The sequence below is a fragment of the Canis aureus genome, chromosome 18 (assembly GCF_053574225.1).
Source record: "Canis aureus isolate CA01 chromosome 18, VMU_Caureus_v.1.0, whole genome shotgun sequence".
Taxonomy (NCBI): Eukaryota; Metazoa; Chordata; class Mammalia; order Carnivora; family Canidae; genus Canis; species Canis aureus.
The window spans coordinates 19346624-19371148 of NC_135628.1; the positions used below are offsets into that span (position 1 = coordinate 19346624).

General features: G+C 40.3%; 1 protein-coding gene and 1 long non-coding RNA gene across 7 annotated transcripts in view; one reads left to right on the top strand and one right to left on the bottom strand.

Annotated features, from left to right (window-relative positions):
* CREB5 (cAMP responsive element binding protein 5) overlaps positions 1 to 24525 on the bottom strand; it is a 494841-nt gene that overhangs the window by 211727 nt on the left and 258589 nt on the right. The window lies entirely within an intron of this gene.
* On the top strand, positions 1024 to 18523 carry LOC144288677 (uncharacterized). The gene is made up of 4 exons (XR_013356645.1): positions 1024 to 1194; positions 14450 to 14518; positions 15509 to 15615; positions 18249 to 18523. It is a non-coding gene; the product is annotated as an uncharacterized LOC144288677 (long non-coding RNA).

The following is a 24525-nucleotide window of genomic DNA, read 5'->3' on the forward strand; positions in this document are numbered from 1 at the left end:
AGTAGGTCACAGATTAGGAATGAACAGTGATGACTATTGTTATCGATTAATACTTATGCCAAAAATTACAAAATCTCCCCTTTTAAATTAAGCTAATTTAAGAGGAAATGTGGAGATCCTGTTCTTCTCATATATGAACCAGGCAATACTTAAGCTTACATCTAACCAACAGTCCCTATCATTAACCTTTAGTGACCTATGGATTACTCATATATCAACACATGTCAAACCATCAAGTTGCCCCATTCCCTGAGAAATTTCAGAGCCTTAGTTTTAAGAAAAGTAGTAATGGCTTCTGAAGGACTGGACAATGAAATATGATTTTCTAAAATAGTTTCGGGGTCACTGATATAAGTCTTTACACCCAGGATTGTAGCATGTTCAATATGCTGTGCTGTGGGGAGGAAGTAAAGGCAGAGGCCAGGAAAGCAGTGAGGCTAGGATTGCTATAATATGAAGTTTTAGAGCAGCATCCTTAAATTCTAGCCTGGCTCTGACCATAGGCTAGTTAGCGATTTCAATTATACCCTACTTCCCCCTTAATATCCCCCTCCAACCTCTGTTTTAAAAAATAAGATAAAAAATCACATTTATGTTATTGTCAAAAGGATCTTTCTGGCCTTTACCACTGAAGTCTTCTCTATCTATACTCCTCTACCCCTCACCACTATCAAAAAATCACAACCAAAAGAAAAGAGAAAAAAAACAGAAAATTATGACTCACATACACATACATAAGGGGAAAAAACAGTCCTTGTCCCACTTTGTCTTAAAGAGTGAGGAAAGACACAAAGCAAAATGCAGGGCAAAAGGACTTTGTGTGTGTGTGTGTGTGTGTGTGTGTGTGTACATGTGTATGAAGTCTGTATGGTACAAGAGGAAGCCATATAAGATCTCTCAATGCCCTAATGTCATGATTAATAAACAAAGCTCACAGCCAATGACATTACCCAGGAAATACCATGTCCTGTGCTGTTCAGTGTTTGTTTCAAAGGGCAAAGTCTGGAGAAAAACAAAGGAAGCCAGAGGGAGGAAGAGAAATTCAGTTTAACTGTACTGCTGTGAGCTCTAAAAGCAAGCCAAATCCCAAGTCTGGATTTTTTTTTTTTTTTTTTTTTTTTTTTTTGTTAGGAGAATACCTTTTCAAGTATGCACATCATAAAAAAAAACCTATGGGCACTGGTCTTCTTTTGGGTAAGTCAGTGGTCTTTACCATTTCCTGGTTTTGCAAATAAAAAGGCATTAGGCCACTTCCTTTTCGATGCACCAGACTTCCAGACTTTCATCCTGCAAGTAACTCAGGGTTGTGTACTTCATTCAAACTTGGAGATCTTACCTAGTTTAAGATTTCCATTGAAATGGGTTTAATTTTCTCAAAAAGTAAATCCAGTCTCTTTCTAGGGATTGGCTCTTCCTGGTATTTTTCCTTCCCCTGGAAGTTCCTAGAAGGCCTCATATGCCTCCAGTTCATGTAGGTACACACTGTTTTGCTCCCACTCAAAGGACACCCTGTACAAGGTCTTTCCTCTTTCCTATTTCCCCTTACATTCAGTCCTATGCCCCCACACTTTACATGTCTAGGTTAGTTTTATCCTCAAACTACAATTTTGGGGGGTATCTTTTAACCACTTTTCATCTATTTTGGTCCTCTTACTCCCCAACCGCTACTCCTGCCTCCGGCAATCACCATAAAGAGAACGTATGTTCTCTGTATCTCTGAGTTTGGTTTTTCTTTCCAGATTTTACATTGATGTGAGAACACAAGGTATTTATCCTTCTCTGTCTGGCTTATTTCACTTATTTTACTCGCCCTTGAGATTCATTCATTTGTCACAAATGACAAGATTTCCTTCTTTGTTATGGCTGAATAATATTCCACTATGCATGTCTCTCTGTGTGTGTATCTTTATCCATTCATCCATCGATGGACACTTATGTCATTTCCATGCCTTGGCTATTGTAAATAATGTCACAATGAACATGAGGGTGCATATACCTTTTTGAAGCTCAGATATTTAAAATACTAGTCAAAGGGTTGTCATTTAGCTAGACTATCCCTAAAACGGGTCCATCAAGATAATCAGAAAATGGATCTGCAAGGCTATGAAAAGTTATACATTTGCTTTTATATTTGCTTCTAAAGTCTAGCTAGAGAAATCATAATCTAGTTTTTCAAAAGGATCATTAAATTTGTCACAAAATAAATCACTGTTTCTTACTACCATATATGAGTAACATAGGATGATATTCTCAAGACAGAAGAGAAAAATGAGCATATGGACTGTAAAAAGCCACGCTCCATCTAACAAAGTTCGCAAAGGCTTAAAAAGAACAGTTCTGATTAGGAACATTTTGTAGTGGAGAAGCCGGGGGCAAATGAATATGAGCCAAGACTGCTTGTTGAGAACCCTTTTCCAAGGATGAGTAGCTATTCTCAGACAAAACCCAAGCAGGTACACTAAATGTGTCCTCCAGGAAGGTCATACAAAGGTATACAATTTGAATGAGAGGACATGGGGATAGTTTGTGAGGTAATTATTCACCCTTAGCAAGACAACAATGAAATTAATATATAAATAATATTTTTAAGTCAAAAAATTGTTTTACCCTCAGGCAAGGGATATCTTGAGGAATAAAATGTAAACACCTCTAATTAAGTTTCTACTTAATCCTGTTTTGTGAGATAAATTATATTTCAGTGGTATTGCATGGACATCTTAACCTTATAAAACATGAAAAGTAGTTATTGCTATCAAAATATTGTCCCAAAATATTGTCAAGTCCTTTGAACTAAAGACAAAATTAAAGAACAAGCAGGGAGTTGGTAGCAATGCTTTTCAAATTGCATTCTAATCACAATTTTTAAAAAACTAACTTTACTGAGATATAAATTATATATAATCAAATCCATTTCATTGTAAAAATTTATTTCAAATTTAATTTTTATTAAAGTGATTTACTTTAATTAAATGTAAATTTATTTAACATTTATTTCAAGTGTACAGTTGTTGAGTTTCAGCAGGCATCTATACTTGTTACCACCAACACAATCAAGATATGACATTTCTATCCCTACAAAAGTTCTCTCCTGCACTTTTCCTACCAGTTTACTCTAGGAAACTGACATGCTCTCTTTCTCTACAGAGTATCTTGCCTGTTCTAGAATTTCATAGAAGTAGAATCATACTGAATGCATTCTTCTGTGTCTGGCATTTCTAATCTCCATTTGCCAAACCCATCATTTTGCTCAAAGCCCTATGCCCCTCACTCCTGTGTCTCATGGTCAGGAAATCAGCTTTGACTCCGATAACAAGACCAGAGATGGACGGTTGCCACTTTTGAGAAAGTCGCTAAAATAGCAGGAAACAAGGAGCAGGAAGCAGCAAAGGTCAATTCCAGTTCATTTCCTTTTGGGGTATTAATTTTAGTACATTGTTTGGGATTCCCCAAAAAGATATTTTTAGAATAAGGGAATTCCAAGCATAATGGCCAAAAATAGAAAAAGAAGAAGACCCTTTGGATGCTCTTTCCCACACATGCCTTGAAGTATTTTATCTTTGACCAAGTAGATGCAAGATAAATGCTTGATGATGCAACCAGAGGTAGAGGTGGGTTTTCTTACAGTATCTAGAAGAATTTAGCCAAAATACAAAAGTACAAAGCAATTATGGATTACTTATTTCTGAATCAATCAATATTCTCTCCTAAAGTAGAATTTTTCTGGGTTTACAAATTAGAAATTTTCATTTGCCAACACTTAACACCAAACATGAATAATTCCTTTTCCTTATTAGGACCATGCAAGGGTATTTTGGGTTGTGTATAATATCCAGTTCTCTCTGGACCTGATACTCTTCTATATAAACCATCCCAGCATTAGAAGAATCCAAATTATCAAAATTATTAGGCTAGTCTTCCTCCTGATATCCTTCAAGACCTTCCTGTGTGACTCAACTTTTTTTTTTCTTTTGAGAAAAGGCATACATTTTTCTGTGTCCTAACTGTATATAAACATCAGCTCTTGGGTTCTGTGTTCCCTCAAGCTGCTCCCACATAATGATTGGAAGAGAATATATTAATTCTTCCAGGGTCCTGGGGCATAATGCAAGTAATAAATCAATTTACATATTGATATTACAATTACATATGTTTGTAATATTACAATTACATGTTTGTCATTAAGAACCCCTCCACTTCAAACAAAATAACTTAAATCCCAGTGATAGGATTATTTTAATCAATGGTGTTGTAATAGATGAAAAAAACTAAGGCACAAAACTTAAAAAAACAACCAACATGATATATCTTGAGAAGAACTGCAGAGAGGGCTATACTCATGACTTTTATTATCTTCCTATTTTACTGTATTATTTATTTACTCATTTGATATTTGTTATTTATCATTTAGTGTAAAATTATCTGTCAAATTCATGACCTAGACAGAGCAATAGTTCCTTAATTGGACAGATTATCTGACCAATGAAAGAGCCAAGGAGTAGGTTAATCAAACCACTAACACAGAATGAATATTTAAAAGAAAGTTTTAATTTTTCTGAATGGTAACTTGGTATCAAGCACTACTTAGTAGGCAGTCTTGCCCTCTAGTACCTAGTTCTATAGGGAACCATATATTCAAAAGATCAATGGCCATAAAAATGATCTCTTCATTGATATTTCTCAAGTCCAGTCTCTCAGCCACGTAAGCATCTGATGGAAGAAAATAAACCCAGATCTCACCATAAACACAGATTCTTTCAAATATTTAAAGCCAATAAAAAGAAGAAACAGAATTTATCATATTTCTTTGGTATCGAGATGTGTGCAAAGGCAGGAGGTTCTGGTGAAAAGAGCACAAAAATAAAAAAATTATAACTAGTCCTTGATTCCTCACTTTCTGAGTTGGGGCCCTTGAATTAGTCATGACCCTTCCAAGCCTTTTGTTCTGCATTGGTCAAAAAAAAAAAAAAAAAAAAAAAGTAGGCAGCGAGTGTCATACCTGCCCTACCTGGGTTTAGATAACAAAAAGATTCACATGAAATGGCTTCAAAACTTTTTAAATGTCACACAAATGCAGAGGATTAGCACCCTTTTATGCACACCTCTCTATAAATGTACGCTACATGCATTCTGACGTAAGCACTGCCCTTAAACTTGTGAAACAATCCAGCTCTCGGCAGCAGATCTCCTGAGGACACATTCCTCCTTATATCAACAATGGTTAGACCTCTGTGAACACATTTACAAATTACCTAAAGACCCCTAAATCCACAGCAAAATCTTCCAGCCTCTCTTTTCTAAACTAAAAGCACATCTGGCTGTAACTTACCAGCTAACTAACAGACTAACCAACTAACTAAAAGATAGGGGCATAAATCACATGTTCAGTAAGCTTACCAGGTTTTGAACCAGAATGGAAAAAAAGAAATCCAAAATCCAAATCCAAAATATGGGCAGAAAGGGCCCTAGACAAATCAACTATTATTCCTCAAAAACATCACACTCCTTGGAAGATCTACAAGCTAAATACAAACTCCCACACCAGGATGTCACACACATTCAGACTGCAGTCATTGCTCATTAGCGGCCACTGCCAACAAAGACCTTCTTTGAGACAACTTCCACCTGGTTGGAGAGCCCAAGTTCTTAGCAGTCTACTGCACACCAAATGCATCTCCTCCCTGTTCTGTCATCTGGTTGAGATAGGAAGCTTACAGGAATAGTGATAAGGGAGCTGGTACTACATGGAACAAGGACTCAGATGAGGGACTGCCCAATGCCTCTTTAAATGTGATCAAAAGGCCTCCAACAGATAGGCTGTGATCAAAAGAAAACATACTGGGTCATATTGGCCAAGTTCTCAAAGGCCGTGGAAAAATTATTCTGCATGTTTTTTAGACTCTGCCTAATTACACATAAAGGTTTCTGTCACTGACTCTTCATCTAGTAGCAAGGGAAAATAGTGAATTTATGAATTTTGGAGTAGTACGCAGTTACAGACCACTAAGATGTTCATATTCAAAGAGCTGTCAGTCAGTCGGTCTTTTAAGTGATTATCTTAGGTGCCTGCAACAGAATTACCTTATCTTGTCATGGTAGTATTGTGGAAATCAACAAAGTGATAATCAAATTAGAAATAAATATACCTTTGATTTTTGAACTTTTTATTTTGAAATAATTACAGATTCACAGAAAGCGAAATGTACAGAGAGGCTCATTCCTATCTTTACCCAATTTCTTCCAACAGTAACATCTTGCATAATTATAGTACAATATCAAAACCAGGAAATTGACAGTAGTACAATCCACAGAATTTATTTCATCAGTTTTACATGCACTTATTGTGTGTGTGAATGTATGTATATGTGTGTGGGTGTTTAGCTCCATGAAATCTAACATGTGTAGCTGCCACTATGATCAAGATACAGAGGTGTTCTATTACTATAAGGATTATTCATGATACCCTGTTATAGCCACCTCCAGCCCTTTCACCAACCCTAACTCCTAGCGACCACTAATTGGCCCTCCATCTTTATAAGTGTGTCATTTCAACAATGTGATATTAATGGAATCACACAGTATGGAATATTTTGAGGTTAGCTTTTTTCATTAACTATACTTCTGAATGAAGTCTATCCAAGTTATCGTGTGTGTTAATAGCTAATTGCTTTTTATTATTGACTAATATCCCATGGTATGGATGTACCACAGTTTGGTTAACTCTTCACCTGCTGAAGGACATTTGGAAACATATCTTTATTTTACAACAGCCTAAATTTGTGAGTTCTGACACAAACCAAATTAGTTTCTTTATACTAGAAACAACTCATCTTTAATGAAGGAAAATATGTCATACCATAATCTATGCACAAATCTATCTCTGATTATACAAGAATATTATGCATTCATGTATGGCTTTTACCTTTTGGTGACCATATGAAGTTCTCAATATATTGTTGTAATTCTATTACATGCATCCATATACACAATACTTCTATTGGATTTAAAACAAAACAAGAAAGACTAAAAACACCTCTATCAAAGACTTTCTCCCCAAACAACTTTTTATCCTGGACTTTTATTTGGTCATTTAACTATAGTTATGCTTCCATGATCTTCATAGAGTCCAGAATTTGAAGAAATAGTTGTTTGTTTTTTCCAGATAGATGAACTGAACTAACAATCTCCAGGAGCACTGAGATCTGCACTTTTGATCTGCCTTGCTTAACTTGTCAGCCATTTTATGCACTGAAATATTTCCACTGGAACTAGCAGTTCTGAGTGTAGAGTTGTCTTCCTTTTTTCTGTCATTTTAAGCCCTTAAGATATCATGCATATGAGCAAGTGCTGCATGTCCAATGCCTGTGGACTAACTCCTCTATTCTTTACAAATATCCTTTCAAACTGCTTCTATCATAATTTCCATTTCACAGATAAAGAAACATGGGTGTGTGGGAGGGATTTACGCACCTTTCTCCCAGTCTTATATTTACCAAATGATGGATTCAAACCCAAGGGGATTGGTTCTACCACATTTACCTCCAACATGGTGCTCCACTACTTTGCCACTTTTGAAGAGTGCATCCCTGTTGGTCCAGTTTGTCAAATGCTCTTTCTTGCTTTCAACCATTCCTCCCATTTTTGTTTCATATTGCTCCTATTCTCATGGTTTTTCTTTTCTTATTGTTATCTTCTACATCTCTAGAACAAGTCCTATAGCATACCCCCCATACACTAAAAAAGAAAGCATCTATTAAAGTTTACTACATAGATCCAAGCATCACCTCCTCTCCTCCCAAATACAGAGAGATGAAAGAAGGTTTTAAGGATCCTCCAAGATGAAGACCAACATGGTGATTATTTGAAGGGAGATAATCCAGTCTTGGATATTTTATCTGTTCTCTTCCTTTGGTTCCTTAGTTCCCTCATTTTGGATTGGATACATCCAAGAAAAAAGTAGACAGAGGAAGAGGAAAGAATGTGAAGCTTGTGTTGGTGGAAATCACCCTTTACAGAAACTCTAGCCAGCAGGGGGTGGGGTGTGTGTGAAGGCAAAGAAGCTGTTAAAACTCTTAGCTGAAACATGTTAATTTGGGTTGAACTATTTATTTGTGTGTTACTGAGTCCCATAACTACTCTAGAGGAGACACATATTTAAAGACCCTAAGATATGTGTTGAAAATATTTTTTGATAGCTCCCATGCCTGTCCCTCACACTTTTGGCTTTCTTTCATACAATGTGAACAGTGCTAATGGTACTATTTTTTCACATTTTACCTTTCATGTGTAATAAGATATAAATATGAAAAGTTTGCCTTTGCCTCACACCAAATCTTGAAACAAACAAAAGCCTTGAAAGATTGTCTAGCCTGCAAAAATTTTTCTCTCACACAAACATGTATTAGCTAGTAACTTCTCTCCATCCCCTCCCTATCATGCTTGGTTCTCATATAATTACATCAAACAAACATGGGCATTTGCCTGCAAAAGTGAGTTTTATTACAAAGGGATTCTCAGGAAAATATGCTAAAAAAACTTTGCCTCTATTAAACCGCTGATGAGGCCCCCTGTCTCATCTTCACACAGCTGCTCTGATCAGTGTTAAGTCTTCCAATGGGTGCTTGGCTGGGCACACCAAGGATATGTCAAGGTAGTTTTGCACTGCTTCTCTACTTCCTATTCAGCAACACCTGGATTCAAATAGCATTTTCTTTCCAAACTACCAAGGCACATTAGGCAACTGAAGGAGAAGTGAGTGGCAAGGAGGAGAGGATCCAAGGCAGGTCTAGGGACACAGAGGATATAAAGGGTGAGATATAGAGCTGGCGGGAGGCAGAAAGGAAGGAGGAGGCAGGCATCACTATAATACAAGGGTGACCTGTACCCTTCACCAAACTCCCCGCTCCTATAGACAAGCTCCTTGTCACAAACACCTCAGTCCCCACCCTCATAACATGGCATGGTCCCTTTTAATAACTCAATTATTGTTTCTCTGTGAACTTCACAAGAAGCAGAAATTAAATTGTAGATGGCATTTCTATAGAGGCAGGTCATATCACAAAAGGGCAGATGATATGTTTTATTTTTTAAGATTTTATTTATTTGAGAGAGAGAATGAGATAGTGAGAGGGAGCATGAGCAGGGTGAGGGGCAGGGGGGAGAAGCAGGTTCCTCAGTGAATAGGGAGCCCAATACAGGGCTTGATCCTAGAACTCCGGGATCCCCATCTGAAGGCAAGGCAGATGCTTAACCAACTGAGCCACTCAGGTGTCCCCAAATGATAGGTATCTTAAAGATCATTGTGGAACTATTCCTACATCTGAGCATTGACTCAGTATTCATGATGTGTCTGTTGCCTTACAAGGACAGTATGCTGATCAAAGAAAGAAGTTCTCACTAAAACAATACAGAAAAACTGGGCCTGTCCTGGAACTTTAAGAATCAAAGTTCTTCATGCCTAAGACAAAAACAGATTTTAGAACCTTACTAATTTGCAATAGTGCAGAGCTATGGACATCATATTTCAGTATATACTTAGGGACTCATCTTTATAGAGGCCATGCTGTGCAATGGGGTATCTACTTTGGATAGATGAAGAATCCATAAAAGACCTTCCAAATACATCCCCCCTCTCCCCAAATTACAGTCTCATCTTAACATCAGACCAAGATGCTTGCAAATATCATCTTATCAAATTACTTTAATACTTCTAGACATCCTCACCAGTTGAGTTTTTAATTAATAGGTAAGCATAAAACCCAAGAATATGTATTTATGAGCTTATTTTCACATCTTTGATAATTAGCAGTATTTGAGGAAGGACATTCCAAATAAAATGTGAGATGATACAGGATATTTGTTTCAATCACTCTCCTTCTCTCTCATCTTTCCTGTATATACTTCAAATAAACTTAAAATGGAAACTTTAAGAGACAGACTTAAGCTGTAGTAATTTAGTTCAAAGCAGGAGCTTCAATCACCTCCTACAGATCAAATTGCCAACACAGTTTGAAGAAAAGGGAATGTTTCTAATCTCATGTAATTTACTGTATGAAAGCAAGCATCTTTTCCATACAGAAAATTTTCATTGAAATCTGTCAGTCCACAAAAGAAGAGGAATATTGACATTGTGTATCAGATCATACTGGGTCAGCAAAACTATGAGTCTTATTTGACTTTTCTAAGTCACTTAAGATACTACTACTAATAATAATAATGTGAAATATCCCTCACTTTAAAAAAATGAAGACATGTCTTTCCATTAAAATATACCATAGAGCATAAAAATAATCCTGCCCTACTTCACACCAAGACCCCCTTTATTTTTTATTTATTATTATTTTGCAGGGGGCGGGGGGGCGGAGCAGGGAGAGGCAAAGAAAGAGAGAGAGAATCTCAAGTAGGCTCCACGCTCAGCACAGAGCTCAAAATGTGGTTTGGCCAAAGCCAAGATCATGACCTGAGCCAAAATCAAAAGTCAGACACTCAATTGACTGAACCATCCAGGTGCTCCAATATCCCCTTAAACTCTGCAGGAAAAACTCACCAATTATACCTAGGTTGCTCCTCTTAACACTCTCAGGTCACTGCATGGAATGGCTAACTCTACAGAGGGAGCAGTATTCAGATAAGGTCATGATGGACAGTGGGTTGGTGAGAGAGTTTGGTCCACAAGATGCACAGATGCTAGTTCTGTGTTAGGAGTGAGTGATATTACACCAGTTTAATGGATTCACCAGTGCTAATTAACTTGAGACAAGGAGTGACCAAATGCATCATGAGAAGTTGTGATAATTTTTCAATTAAGTCTAATGACCACAGAAATAATTCATGGGCCAAGTATCCCATGATGACTCAAGGGTAGCTTTATTTTTTTTTCCCAAGGGTAGCTTTAAAAACATTTTGCCACACACAAAAGGTTCTGCTAAACCTCAGAATGATTACCTATTCTTTTTATGCATCTTCTCTTAAATGACATGACTCATAAAGTGCAAGTTCATAAATAAATAAATCTTAGTTCAAGCTCTCTGTCCTGCCTTTTCCTTCAGAGGGAAGTCAACATCAGTTTGACAAAGAAATATAATTCTAAGTTCATTTTCCCACCTTCTTAGAATTCAAATTAATGAACAAATATTGTCTACTTTCCCTCCAGTGGAAGAGAGTCTGATGAGGCATATTTTTTCTCCTTGCTGTTTTGCTCTCCCATGCCTTGTAGTCCATCCTTACTCCCACTCAGGCTGGGAATCCTCCCTAAGCAGAGCCAGAAAGACTCAGCTAAGCTGTGGTTCATCAAAGTCAGGGGGCTGAGGTGTCTCCAGAGTTGAGGTAGTTGATATAGTCCTCAAATGGGACTAAGAATAGGCTATTCACTCCCCACCAATCTGGTCAGACATCAAATTAAAAGAAACATCCAAAATCCAAGTTAGATTTTTCCAAAAATTATTTGCATGAATATGACTTGCATATAGGCCAGATCCTCCAGGTCCACTCTTTATCTTTCCTGATCTGGCATCAAGTCTCTCTAAAAACTCCTAAGGGTATTGTTATCACATTTTATTGGTAGAGAATGAACTGGAAATGACATATCATTCAGAGTCCCCAGTGGACATCTGAAAAACTATTGTGATAGAGTAAGCAGGACCAAGAGATCAGCTTTCCATTTGCAAAGAGGTGTGCTCTTCTCTTGTATTGCTCCTGAGAGAATGCCTATTCCTGGTGGCCTAATGTCTACACTTCATCAGAAAGCAATAACAGAGGGTCAAATGGAAGACCTCATGCAACTCATACTCATCCAACCCTTGGTATCAGGATTGTTGCTTCAACATGCATTTTTGTAATTGGGAAAGGAAAAGAGCTGCACTGCTTATCCTGCCAAGGAGATAATGGATCCAGTAATTTCCGACTTTGACTCAAGAAGGTTCAACTATCCATTAGCCACATTCTTGAATTTAGGCTAGAACATCATGCATTTCAGGTTTCATACTTAATCATGGCCTTGGTCCCAGTGCAAACTTCACCAGTGAGTGTGCAGGGATCAGCATCATTGGGTGCTATCTTGGCTCTGAGACTTATTAGTTATTAGGCAAAACTGGGATCCTTTTTACTGAAAATCACCATCACATGCTATTAACAGTAGCAATAATAATAATAGTGAAGGCTCTTGAGTCCTTATAATGGACATAATGTTAAATACTTTACATAGGCATTATCTCATTTATTTCTGATGACAGCTATGTGAATTGATTGCTATTATCCACATGTTAGGGATGATGTAACTGAGGCATGGAGAAGGTGAGCATGTCAAGGTCACATAGTAGTTATTTGGCCAGGCCAGGGCTTAGACCCCGGTCCACACCATTGCAAATTCATGTTCTTAACCCATTCAAAAGACTACATATGTGGCAAAGGAACTTGTTTTAGCTGGATAGGGATATGGGAAGAAACAATTCAAGTGCACCTCCTTTCAATAATTTAATACGAACTGTTCAAAGTGAGCAATTGAGATGCTTCTAAGCATCTGTGACTCACTTCTTTTGGATCCCAGAGTGCTGTTATGGAAATAAGTTGCAGGGCAGTTCATACTTTTCTTATAATATATGCAATTCAAGAAATTCAGTGCTGAAATATTCAGGGTGGTTGGCTCCTCTTCTTTGCCCTTTGGAAAGAGTAAAATTTCCGTTTGCTTTATTCAGAGCATCTCTGACTTTGAAGTGATCACCTTTATCTTGCTCCCATTGGCTTGGCTGCACGAATATTTAATAAAAGCGATTTGGGGGAGTACTCACTCATCCTTTGATTTAGGGGAATATTCACTCATCATATTCCATGGAGCTGCTGCACACCTCAAAGTCTCATAAAAATTATACCATATCGTCTCTGAGAAGAATCTCCAGTTAGAAAGGTGGCCCCTTTGGGAGGGGTCGTTGAAATCCCAATGCTTAGGTCCACTGGGTTGAGGGGGTTGCATGACGTTGTGATTTAGGAGGTCTTGGCCTAAACGCTGTGGTAGGCACGATGAAAGTGAGGCCAAGGATCATATTTCCCAAGGAACCCAGAACACCATACCAGAAGTAGGCGTATGATATCCGTCTGCTGAACTTGTGACGCCAGAGAACTTCAACTAGAGTAACATGAAAACTGGCCTGGCCCCTCCAATTTCAAAAGCATCAGTTCCTATCCCCTTTGCTTTGATGGTGTGCAAAATAGGTCTGAAATGTGATCTCTAAATTATTCCCAAGGTTGCTGCTGCCAAAAGAAAGAGCCATAAGCCAGACCTTTTTCCATGTTCAATCTTCATCACCAGCTTTGAAATTAAGACCATGTTGGTGGGAAGGGTTGACAAGTAGAAAGAGGAGGCTTCTTTTTGTTCAGACTTTGGCTAAAGTTAAAAGTGATTTATCATTTTTGCACAGCTGGGTGCTTGCTATATAAAGTGTGAGACATAAGCAGAACCCACCAAAGAAAGTGGGTACACCATGGGACTTGAGGTGGAAGCAGAAAGAAATGTTGAACTATTTAAATCTTTATTTCAAATTAGACCACTGATTGGCCATTCATCCATTTAGAAAGATAGACATTCTCCAACACCATCCTTAAAGTTTGAATGAGCTTATACTATGGGATGGTGATAACCCCAACTTCCAAACACTTTCAGAAAAATTTTCCCTGATCATCCTAGCAAAGTCAAGCTCCTCTACTAGATGCTTCCATAACAACAGACCTTTGTACTTTAAAGGGTTACAATTTTAAGGTATTTGTATAAATATTCCATTAACGCTCATCACCCTCTCATGGGACTATGTATTCTGTGATCATGTCGATTTATTTTTCTCTCCATTATTTGTCACAGAGGCCAGCACGGTGCCTGGCACATAAAATGAAATAAATCAATATATACAATATATTTGTATCATTTATTTGCATCTATAAAACCTTGTGTGGCTTTATAGATGCGAAATATATATGAAAATATATACGTATAACATATAAAACTTATTTTTTCATAGAGAGCATAGACATCGGATGGGGGTTGGAGGGTGGAGGTGCTCAAGAAATATTTATTGAATGATGAGTTAAAAAAAATTGAAGGATGCTCAAGGGCTGAAGTAGAGCGTAAGGAGATCTTTGGCAATTCGTGTTCCTTGAACCATCTGAAGTTCAGAGAATGTTGTGTCCTTATACAACTGGAGTGGCTTGTAGAAGCTGCTGAACAGAAATTTTAAGTTCTAGCAGAGGAAACAGAGTAAGGAGGAAGACTTAATTGAAAACTCTTTGTATGTAAGGATTTGGTTAGCTGGGCCTCATATGTATGATGGATCCTGTGACAGGTTGGGTTGTCTGAAAGTAGATGCTGAGACAGAGTCTGATATGAAAAAAATTTTATGAGACAGAAAATGAATTTATATCCTTAATGTTAATCAGCGTTCTTATTCTGTCTTGTTCTATTCACCAGGCACTCTTCAAAAATTCTTTACTTATTGTCTATTGAGCTCCAGGTACACGATGCATCCAATCTATCTGGGTAAGTGACATGTTAAAAGCCATGCAGGCATGCTACAGAAAGAGGGCAGGGTTGGCCTGGGGAAATCAGGAGAACCCATTGAAAAATTTTCTAGAAAGTTCATTGTAACTAGACCAATAACCTGAGGAATGTTTTGGAGACTAGGCAGTCTATGTTTATCCAGGCCTTAAAGAGAGTTAAGTGGGCTGTAATCCTTGTAACCAGAGTTGTAGAGGGCGGTAACCAGATTTTCCCTTACCTTAAGTCAAACAGGCATCACATTCACTGAGTGTCTGAATCCACTTCTCCCCTCTAATAACAGAACAGGGCTGTAAAAATAATTACCTAGTCTAAGATACTTCAATTAACCATTTGACCTTATCTATGAGGTTAAGAAAAAGAAACCACTGATAAACTTTACCTTTTTATTTATACTTTACAATTTTCAGTATTGTTTGGGGTTTCAAGGGGCCAACACTGATACCAGTTTTCACTGTATAAGGAGAAAGGTGGCAGACTTCTCATACCCTGGAGAGGAGTGTTTGCCAGAGTCAGACAGATGAACTTGGCATTGCGTGCAGAAGTGATCCACAAACTGGCTTCCCACTGCTTGGGAAGAAACCTGCATTCAGGGGCTCAGCGGAGCCCCTTCACCCACCCTTGATTACTCAGCTCCCCTGCTGCTGGTGATAACCTCTCAGGTGGCTGCGAATAAAATTTCTTCCTGTAGCTTTACTCCCTCCTACTTGGCAGGCTTTCTGTCGCTAATGGATCCAAAATTAATGGGTCCTTACTCCCTTATTTCTTTGGATCTCTGACAAAGTCAGCACATTCTGGGAAATGGCAGGCGGTTAGTTGTTACCTGTGGCACATATCACAGGGTTGGGACCAAGCTGCATCTGTCATTCTCCAGGGCTCTCCCATCAAGTGCCTGGAATTACATGGAAGTAAATCCCACGCACTTTCACCATTGCTTTTAAATTTTATTCACAGAAATTTCTCTATCCACAGATGGACCACACAATCACTCTTCTGGAGGCATCTTCTATGAGTGTATAAATTGCAATTCGACCAGCACGAATGGAACGATGATTGGGAAGCATACACTGCACACTGTAGTGAGTCTGGATGTGTTACCACTGAGGTCAAGCCTCTCTTGGTGGGAAGCAAAGAGCTCACGTTGAGGCTCATGCCATTTGCTCTCATCAGCAGCAATTGGATTTGTCTCTGGGATGTTTAGCTTGCTAGAGCAGTAGACTATGGCTGTGCTGATCTTGTTCATATCAGACTACCCGGGTGTGAATACTACCCCTGTCATTTTATTACCTATGTGATCTTGAGGAAGTAACTCAATTTCCCTGTGCCTCAGTCTCCTCAACTATAAAGTAGGGATTGTAACTGTATGCCCATTTTAAGGATAAGAAAACTGAGGCACAGAGGGATTCAGCAACTAGGTTAGGTATGTGGCACTGGGTGCATCTTGAACAGTGCCTGGTACACAGGACATGCTACTGTTATCTGGGCTTCTCATTGCTGGGTCACCCTTTGTACACATGTGGGGAGTATGGGCTATGGTACTCAAACAGGTTTGCTGCTCCATCTCCTTCAGTATGAGGCTAAGTGACCCATGCAGGAATGAACTCTTGACCTCTGTAGGTTTAGCACCAGGCCCTTGCCCACTGAGCTAACTGTCTTAGACAGAGCTACTAACGACCACGCTATCAGTTCTAAAGGATGTCAACCCTCTTTGCTCCTTCATCCAAAATCCCTTCAAGATTTAAGTACACCTTCTAAATTAATCTGTTTCAAACATTTACTCAAGAAATAAAAGAAGTCAAAGTGCCCAGTGCTTTACTCAAAGTTGAAAGTGGGGGTACTGGTCTCTTCACCCCCACTGGTCCTGCATTCTATTCCCCCCTCCAAGTTCTTTGCAAGAAAAAAATTATGTTGGCCACAGTTGCAATCAGCTTTAATTCATTCTTTATTGCTGCTCTGGTTTTGTGTTATTTGAGCTGGTTTAACTGTTAAAAGCGTTTCAAATGTTCACATGGTCTGCATTAGGTTACCGAATTAAAACAGGAACAGCCCACCAAATGTAGCTTTCTGAAATGCAAACCACATGAGTTTGATTTCTTTGTGGTATAACTTTAATTGGGTTCAGAGGTCCCCGAGACTTACCTGTCTATCTGCTCCGTGATGGCCTGATCTGATAAGACTAAGCTGAAGGGGCTGAGGGATCCGAATTGCTCCAACTCTAGTTTCAGAACCAGTGCTGCCCACGCAATCCCACACTCCATCCCACTTGTGACCATCTGAACTCAGCTCAGTGGAGATGGCAGCATACTGTCTCAGGGCTTCTTCGATAGTGCTGACCTAGCTAGTGTCTGGCACACACAGAACACGCATGTCCCCAGAGCACAAAGGGCTGGGAAATTGCTAATACAGTATTAATGACATGTCAGAGTTGCCACCTTCCTCTCTTCCCTCCACCCCACAATCAATTATGCCTCATGTCTGTCCTTTTCTGATTCAGCAGAAGAGGGCTTTAGGCTCATATGGTCCCTCTTTTGGTCCCTTTTGATGGTATTTTGTGGCCAGTCTTCCTTGGACCCTGTCCACCTTCTGGAAGAGCTTCCACAGCTTCTAACTTTTCCCCTTATCATTTCTGAAAGCAAGAGGAAGCAAGAAGTAACTGTCGTTTAGTTCCCAGGAAGAGCTGAACTTCCCCTATGTAGGTTTCCAAGAAATAATCACATGACTTCAGCAAGTCTACAAATGTTTTCTGACTATTACAAGCAGGGTACCACACAAGCCACCATGAACAGTGAGGCTTGGGAGGAAAGGAGAAAGAAAAATCAGGCAAACATGTGGCTGATCTAAGCACGTGAAAGCAATGGAGGGGAGAAGCCAAGAAGACTCCTGAAGGGATGGTATGCTTGAAGGGATGGTATGGAGCCTAAGCCAAAAATAAACCACCTTGTGACTTCAAGTTTCAAAGGAAACCCTGGGAACCATGTAGAGGAAACATGATATCCTTTGGTCATGGCTCTTCCCTTACTAAGGCATGGCTCCGGGGACACAGGATAGGAATAGTGTGAGGAAAATTCAGTGATTATTCTGTCTGAGGTAAAAGTAGACTTCTCAGTGGAGGCTACACAGTGCTCTTTTCCATTAAAACAGTGGGGGGTGGCGGGGGGAGAAGCACATGGTTCAGTATTTCCTCAGAAGTTCATTGATCATACAAAATATTCACTTTGGGGGGCACCTAGGTGGCTCAGCCATTAAGCATCTGCCTTCAGCTCGGCAGATCCCAGGGTCCTAGAATTGAGTCCCACATTGGGCTTCCTGCAGGAAGCCTGCTTCTCCCTCTGCCCATGTCTCTGCCTGTCTCTGTGTGTCTTTCATGAATAAATAAATAAAACCTTAAAAAAAGAGAAATACTTCAAAATATAAGATGGATTGATATATGAATGGAGGGACAGATAACTGTATAAATATATGATAAGGCATGTACAGTGAAGTAGAATAGTAAAATCTAGATAGTAATTTTTTAAGCTTCTCATATTTGAAAACGTTCGCAACGGAATGTCAGGCGGTAAGGTGACCACAGGGTGAGGCTCACATTTCTGTGCTACTGGTTTCCTGACACCACCCTTGAGTTTTAGAAACTGGGCAGGCAGGTGAGAAGAGACAGACTACATATCTGGGGTCAGAGGGTCAGCACAAGCCAATAATCACATGCCCCTTCCAGGGAAACCAACCAGCTTGGAGAATGGCTCCTTGACAACCTCAAGCCCAGACCTACAATCTCGAGAAAGACTCTCACGCCAAGAGGAAACAACTACACAGCAGAGGCAAGGAGAAGATGCAGGATTTCAACATCACTGCACATGGCCACACAGGCAGTTGGAAATGAGAGCTGGAACGGTAAATAGTCCTTCTTGGTTCTGCAACCTAGACTTGGATGGTTTACACATCCTCAGAAAAAGTAGGTTCTTGATCAATGTTTGCTGAATGAAAAAAAGTGGCTGGATGAATGGAAATATTTTGCTTGAATGGTAGTAAAGAGGATAAAAACACTTTATTTATTTATTTATTTATTTATTTATTTATTTATTTATTTATCTTAGAGTGAGAGTGTGCATGTGCAAACAGGGTGGGGGTGGGGCAGGGAGCAGAGGGAGGAGAGAGAGAATCTTAAGCAGGTTCCCTGAGGAACACAGAGCCCCATGCGGGGCTGAATCCCACCACCCTGAGATCAGGACCTGAGCCAAAACCAAGAGTCGGACACTGAGCCACCCAGGCGACCCAAAGATAAAAACATGTATCTCATTATCTCTCCTATCAATCTCTTACTGTTCAAATGAGGGAACTCTGCATATACATGATGCCTCTTCACAATTCTTCTATACCCACAAGGGTAAGCACACTTTCACCCATATAGCCCTATGTATTATGTAAAGTGCTAGGTGTTGTAGGAGATACACGAATGAATGAACCACGATCTTTGTCTTAACGACTTGAAGCCTAGAGAAATAGACCCACAGCAGGGAGTTATCATACAAGGTTTGATATAGTAAGTACCATGAACAACAGAGATCCCATCTAGTTTTAATTAAGGTCTGATTTCCCACTACGGGTCCTATGTACTATATTCAAGTCACCAGAAATATTACCGCTCCAGAGGTAATGATCCCATCCTAGAGAAGGTATAATCTAGGACATTAGAAGTCAAAACCCGAATTCTGTACTGCAAATCAGAGCCCTCTGGAGAGCCGAAGGTGGTTTCTCTATTTTTATCAGAAAGGCAGGATTATCCCTTGGTGTCAAGAATTTGGGATTTCACAGAAGGGTCGGGAGGCCTGCCCTATACAGCCCTGGAGTTCTGATCTGGATAGAAGGGGCCCTATAGCATCCTTAGTTACACTAACTAATGGAACCAGACACATGCTGGTGAAACCAGGTGACGGAAAACTAGCTGGGGAGCTGGATGGGGAAAAGACGAACACGGTGCCTGTGAAGAAATTGTAGGTATTGAAAAGCAAGGTAATGTTTTCCACCAAAGGGTATCCAGTTGGAGACTGGTCTGAGCTGGCTCTCGTTTTATAACCTCTCGACACATGTGTGTAGTCAAGGCTGAATTTAAAACCTATACCGTGAACCTTAGGAAAATAAACCACATTAAACAAGCACAAATTGAAAATATTACACAAGAGATTTCACAGGAAATTGGTCCAAATTTAGCCTCGCTCTTTATGTATTTAAGCCTCTTATTCGTCACTTAGAACTTTATATCAGGATTTTAATATGAGTCTGCCCTCCCCTCCAACCCCCATCCCAATCCACCTCCACAATGGCCTGCTTAGTTTTATAAAACTGATTTTTTTTTTTTAACTCCCAAAGAATCCTGCTCCCTTTGGCCTGCTCTTTCAGTGCTCATTAACACATGGTCCAAAACAGTACGCTGATGACGCACAGCAGGGACGGTTAGGTGAGGCTGACCATATACCTGAAAAATCCACTATGAAGGGACGAAGCAAGCTTCAACTCTCCCTTCAAAGTCTGTGACTCGTGCAAGTAGCACTCTGTACAGACAGACCACAGACGCTAATGTTACTTAACAGATGGCAGCCATCACGACAAAGGGCATCAGTGACAAACCATCTCGTTCAGTCTCATTAAGAATTCTCTCACACTGCTTTCCTTTCTTCCATAGATTTTTGTGTTTTTAAATTTGTTGTATTTTCTGCGAGTCTCCTCAAATCCCTTTTTTTGGGGGGAATAAAGCCAACTATAGATAAATAACAGAATATTTAGAAACCTATGACTCTAACAGTCCACCTTTTACAGTAACATTTGAGCTGATCTTGTTATCACAGCGTTGCTCACGTGGCAAGAGGCTCACTGCCAATGCAACGGTTGAACCACTCTGTCCACTTCAGGTCTGGTGTTTCACCATCAGGAATGCCTGGTGGGGGTGTTGCCAAGCACTCTAGATGGAAGCTCTTCTGAGCCAGGCAGTTGCCAGGTGGGGAAAGTGATGCCAAACCAGAAGGGAGTTTTGTGGGATGGACAAACACGCCCTGCGGCCAGCTGGGGTGTCCCATTCTTTCCCACTTGTGGCTACCAGCCAGAATGTGATTATTACTGAAGCTTGCTTACAAGCTACTTTAAAAAAAAAAAAAAGACAGTTTTACTTATTTATTCATGAGAGACACAGGGAGAGGCAGAGACACAGACAGAGGGAGAAGCAGCTCCCTGAGAGGAGCCTGATGCGGGCTCAATCCCACGACCCCGGGATCACGCCCTGAGCCAAAGGCAGAAGCTCAACCACTGAGCCACCCAGGCATTCCTACAGACCACTTTTTAGAAGACTTAGGAAATTAAAACTTATTTTGTATTTAAATTGGATTTTTTAAAAAATCATTTCAAAGCCTGAGATTCATGATGACTCCCTACTTCTCTTTATCATGCTTGCTGGTGAAGGCAATTCAATTATCCTAACCCTCCTTCTTCACCCTTGTTGTTCTCTACTTCTCATGAAACTGATAAAGCTACCAGAGGACAGAATAAGCCACATGAAGGGTTCAGTGTTAGATCTCAGCTGGGGAGGAGCGGGGGTTGTCAGAGGGCTGGCAGGGACAATTACCCTGTTGCCTTTAACAGGGCTGAACTGCAGGAAGTTTCTTTGCGGCTATTATTCTACGAAAATTGTGAGAACATCCTGGATCCCTCCCAGAGTTCTTCTGAGCTGCTCTGGGGGAACTCTGCTTCCTCCCCTTCTCTGCCTGCCATAGCAGCCACCACGCTCACCTATGGGGCTTTCATCAGGACTCAGAGAAACATGTGTTTGGAAAGTGCCCAACCACAGTTCTAACCAATAAGGACGAAGACCGCAAACAGCATGAGCTTTGGGAGGTGTCACTTCACATCAACTCAGTGGTTTGGCCGGGGGGATTGCTTCGGTTTTCTGGTTTATTAAAAACACTAAAGAAATCAAGGTGGCATCATGATTTGATGAGACCATTAGGAAAAAGAAAACCCTGAATCACTCAGGATCCAAAAACACAAAGTTCCTAAGAGGTGAGAATTCAAACCAAAAGCTTCTAAGGGCAGGGGTGGGGGTGGGTGGTCAAGAAGAGCACTTTGTATCTATTATACTGAGGGGTGAACAGACTTCCCTGATGGAAAACATGGAATATTTTAACATTCAAAGTGTTAGTCTAGCCCCACTTTTACAGGTTGCAGTCCCCTACTCAACGGCAGCCTCACACAGGTATATGTCTTCTTGCTTTTAACACTCTCCCACTCGGGCTCTCGCTCTGGGTGGTCATCTCCTACCCCCTCAGCCCCCAACACAATTCTGGCGGTGGGCTTTATTGGATTTCTCGGAGCATTAGGTTTCTTGGAGCATATAAACTCCAGGATTTTTCCTTTAAATCACTCAGAGCCAGAGAGGGAGGCAGAAGGATGCTTCAAAAAGAATTAAGACAGGCAAACAGATCAAAAGAACAGTGCTGCCACATAAGCTACTTCCTTTTTCAAAAACATGTATTAGGAAAACAGCAGCTAAAACCCTGATCAGTCATGAAAATGAGCACCAGTCTGCGGGCTGAGGGGCTAAAAGGAATTAGTCTGAAGACACAGACAGAGAGAGACACACACGCATGCAAACAAAACCCATCACCCTTCCTCAGGCCAGTTGCTGGTACCCTTGCCTTCGATGTTCAGAGAACGTCACCCGCTACCAAAAACTTCTGGAAGACTGAGTTTAAAAGCCCCCACGCCTATATGCAATTCAGATCTTCCATTCATTGTAAATTATGGGGGAAGACATAGCTCAATAGGCAAAAAGTACATCCTTCAGAATCCAGCAGATACCACTGAGCAGAGTAAGCATAGAGAAGAACCCCACTCTTCCCCATTCACCTCAAAGTGGATTTTTATGGCTGTGTATGTTTGCAGCCCGAGAGAAATGAATCTCTAATGACATCTTTCATCAGAAAATATTATTGGTGGTTCAGTTTGATTTAGCAAACTTCTTCCTTCCCTTTTTGTAGAGAATGGAGAATGGGGAGAATTCTCCCCATGGAGAATGGGGGTTATCTTACCAAATAGGTCTCAACTCTAAGACACCTGTTCCCTAGAGTGGTATTATTTTTATTCTCGTCATTTTTTTCTCTTAATGTTTTTATCTGCCCATCTGATGCAGCTGAATAAAAGGAGAATAAAGTGATAGAGGGGTTTTTGTTTAGCTTTGTTTTTTACCACAATCTGTTGGCAAAGCAAATAGGTCCACCATTACATGAAGACACATGTATTCGTTCCTAGAGCTGTTGTAACAAATTACCACAGACTGGGTGATTTGAAAACATCAGAAATGTATTCCCTCAGAGTTCTGGAGGATAAAAGTCTGAAATTGAGGTGTCAGCAAGGTTGGTTCCTTCAGGAAGCTCAGAAGAAGAATCTGTTCCATGGTTCTCTCCTAGTTTCTGGGTGTTGTTGGCAAACCTTGCCTTTCCCTGGCTTGCACCCATATCACTCCAAACTCTACCTCTGCTGTCACATGGCTCCTTCCCTGTGCCTTCACATGACCTTCTCCTAAGAGCACCAGTCACTGGGTTTAGGACCTACCCTAATCGCAACATGACCTCATCTTAACGTGATGACATCTGCAAAGATCCTATTTCCAAATAAAGTCACATTCAGAGGGACGGGGGGTGGTAGTTCAGACTTCAGCCAATCTTTTGGGGGACACATGTGGTAGCTAAAGATAGAAATCACTTGAGTCTTGCCTAGGATACAGGACCTACAGAGCCCGTAAGGGGGAAGTAGTCAGGGATTGTCCTTCTAGGGATGCCAAGAGGCAGAGTTCAGGCGGACTGTGGGAAAGGTGAAGTTGTGAAGAGAGAAAAAAAAAATATTGAAATCCTGGAAAGTTCAACTGCATGGTGAAAGAGAGAAGGTCTGCAGATGGAAAGTGGAGGGTGAAGCCCAGGCATCTGGTGTCCTCGGGCCATGATGGCTGCCTCTGCCCGGCACTGGGTCTTAGCACCTCAGACCTTGCGATCCTAAGTGTTAATGTATCCGGCTGCAACAGTGAACTGAAACAATACAACTTCCTTTGTCGTTGTTTTTGTCCTACCTTTTCCTGAGAGATTAAAATGGACAAATTCCCATGAAGGTTTTATGTTTTCCTTCAGATAGTTTTCTTCCTTCCCAACCAGTCACTGGAAGTTCTTTCATATTTTACTTTGCCCCCATCACTCTGGACACCATGGCTGCTTTCCCTAAACCCATCTCCCTTCCATGATGGTGATGGTATCACTTCTTCTCCAGGAAGTTGGTCTTCAACATGGTACCTACATACACATATCCTCCAATTCACTTTTTCTCTCCTAGTACATAGAGAGAAAAGAAGCTCCTAATTCTGGATTGCTCAAACTTTTTTCTTTCTACAGAAATCTTTATTCAAAGAAATGACTAGGGAGAAATTCAACTAAGTGAAAAAATGTGGAGCTGCTCTGGGTAAAGGGGTACCTGGGAGATAAGATGCCTGCCCACCTGGCCAATATCTACCTCCCTAACCCTTGACAGCCCTGAGCAGACTCTGCACAGCTCCATGTAGTGGATCCTAGCTGCCTATATTCTAATAACTCACCTTTATGATGTGCATGTAGGCATCATATTATAATATTATAATGTACTGGGGTCTACCTGGCCATCTTTCATAATAGGCAGTCAGTTGTGTTTCTTTGTTTTGTTTTTTCAGGAAAAAATCTCTGTGCAGCTGAGAAAACAATTATTTCCCTGGTGTCGTCACATGCCAGACTGTGATGTCTTCTCCCTTGAATGTGGTTGTAGTTTCCCACAGTGCCTAGCTCTGTTTGGAAGCTCCCTGAAAACTCATCACATGCCCCATTCTGGAACTATTAACAAAACCTGCAAGCTCTTTTCATTGCTTGACATAGAAAAGGACCTAAAATTAAGTCAATGAATGGAGAGATGGCGTCCAATTGAGGATACAT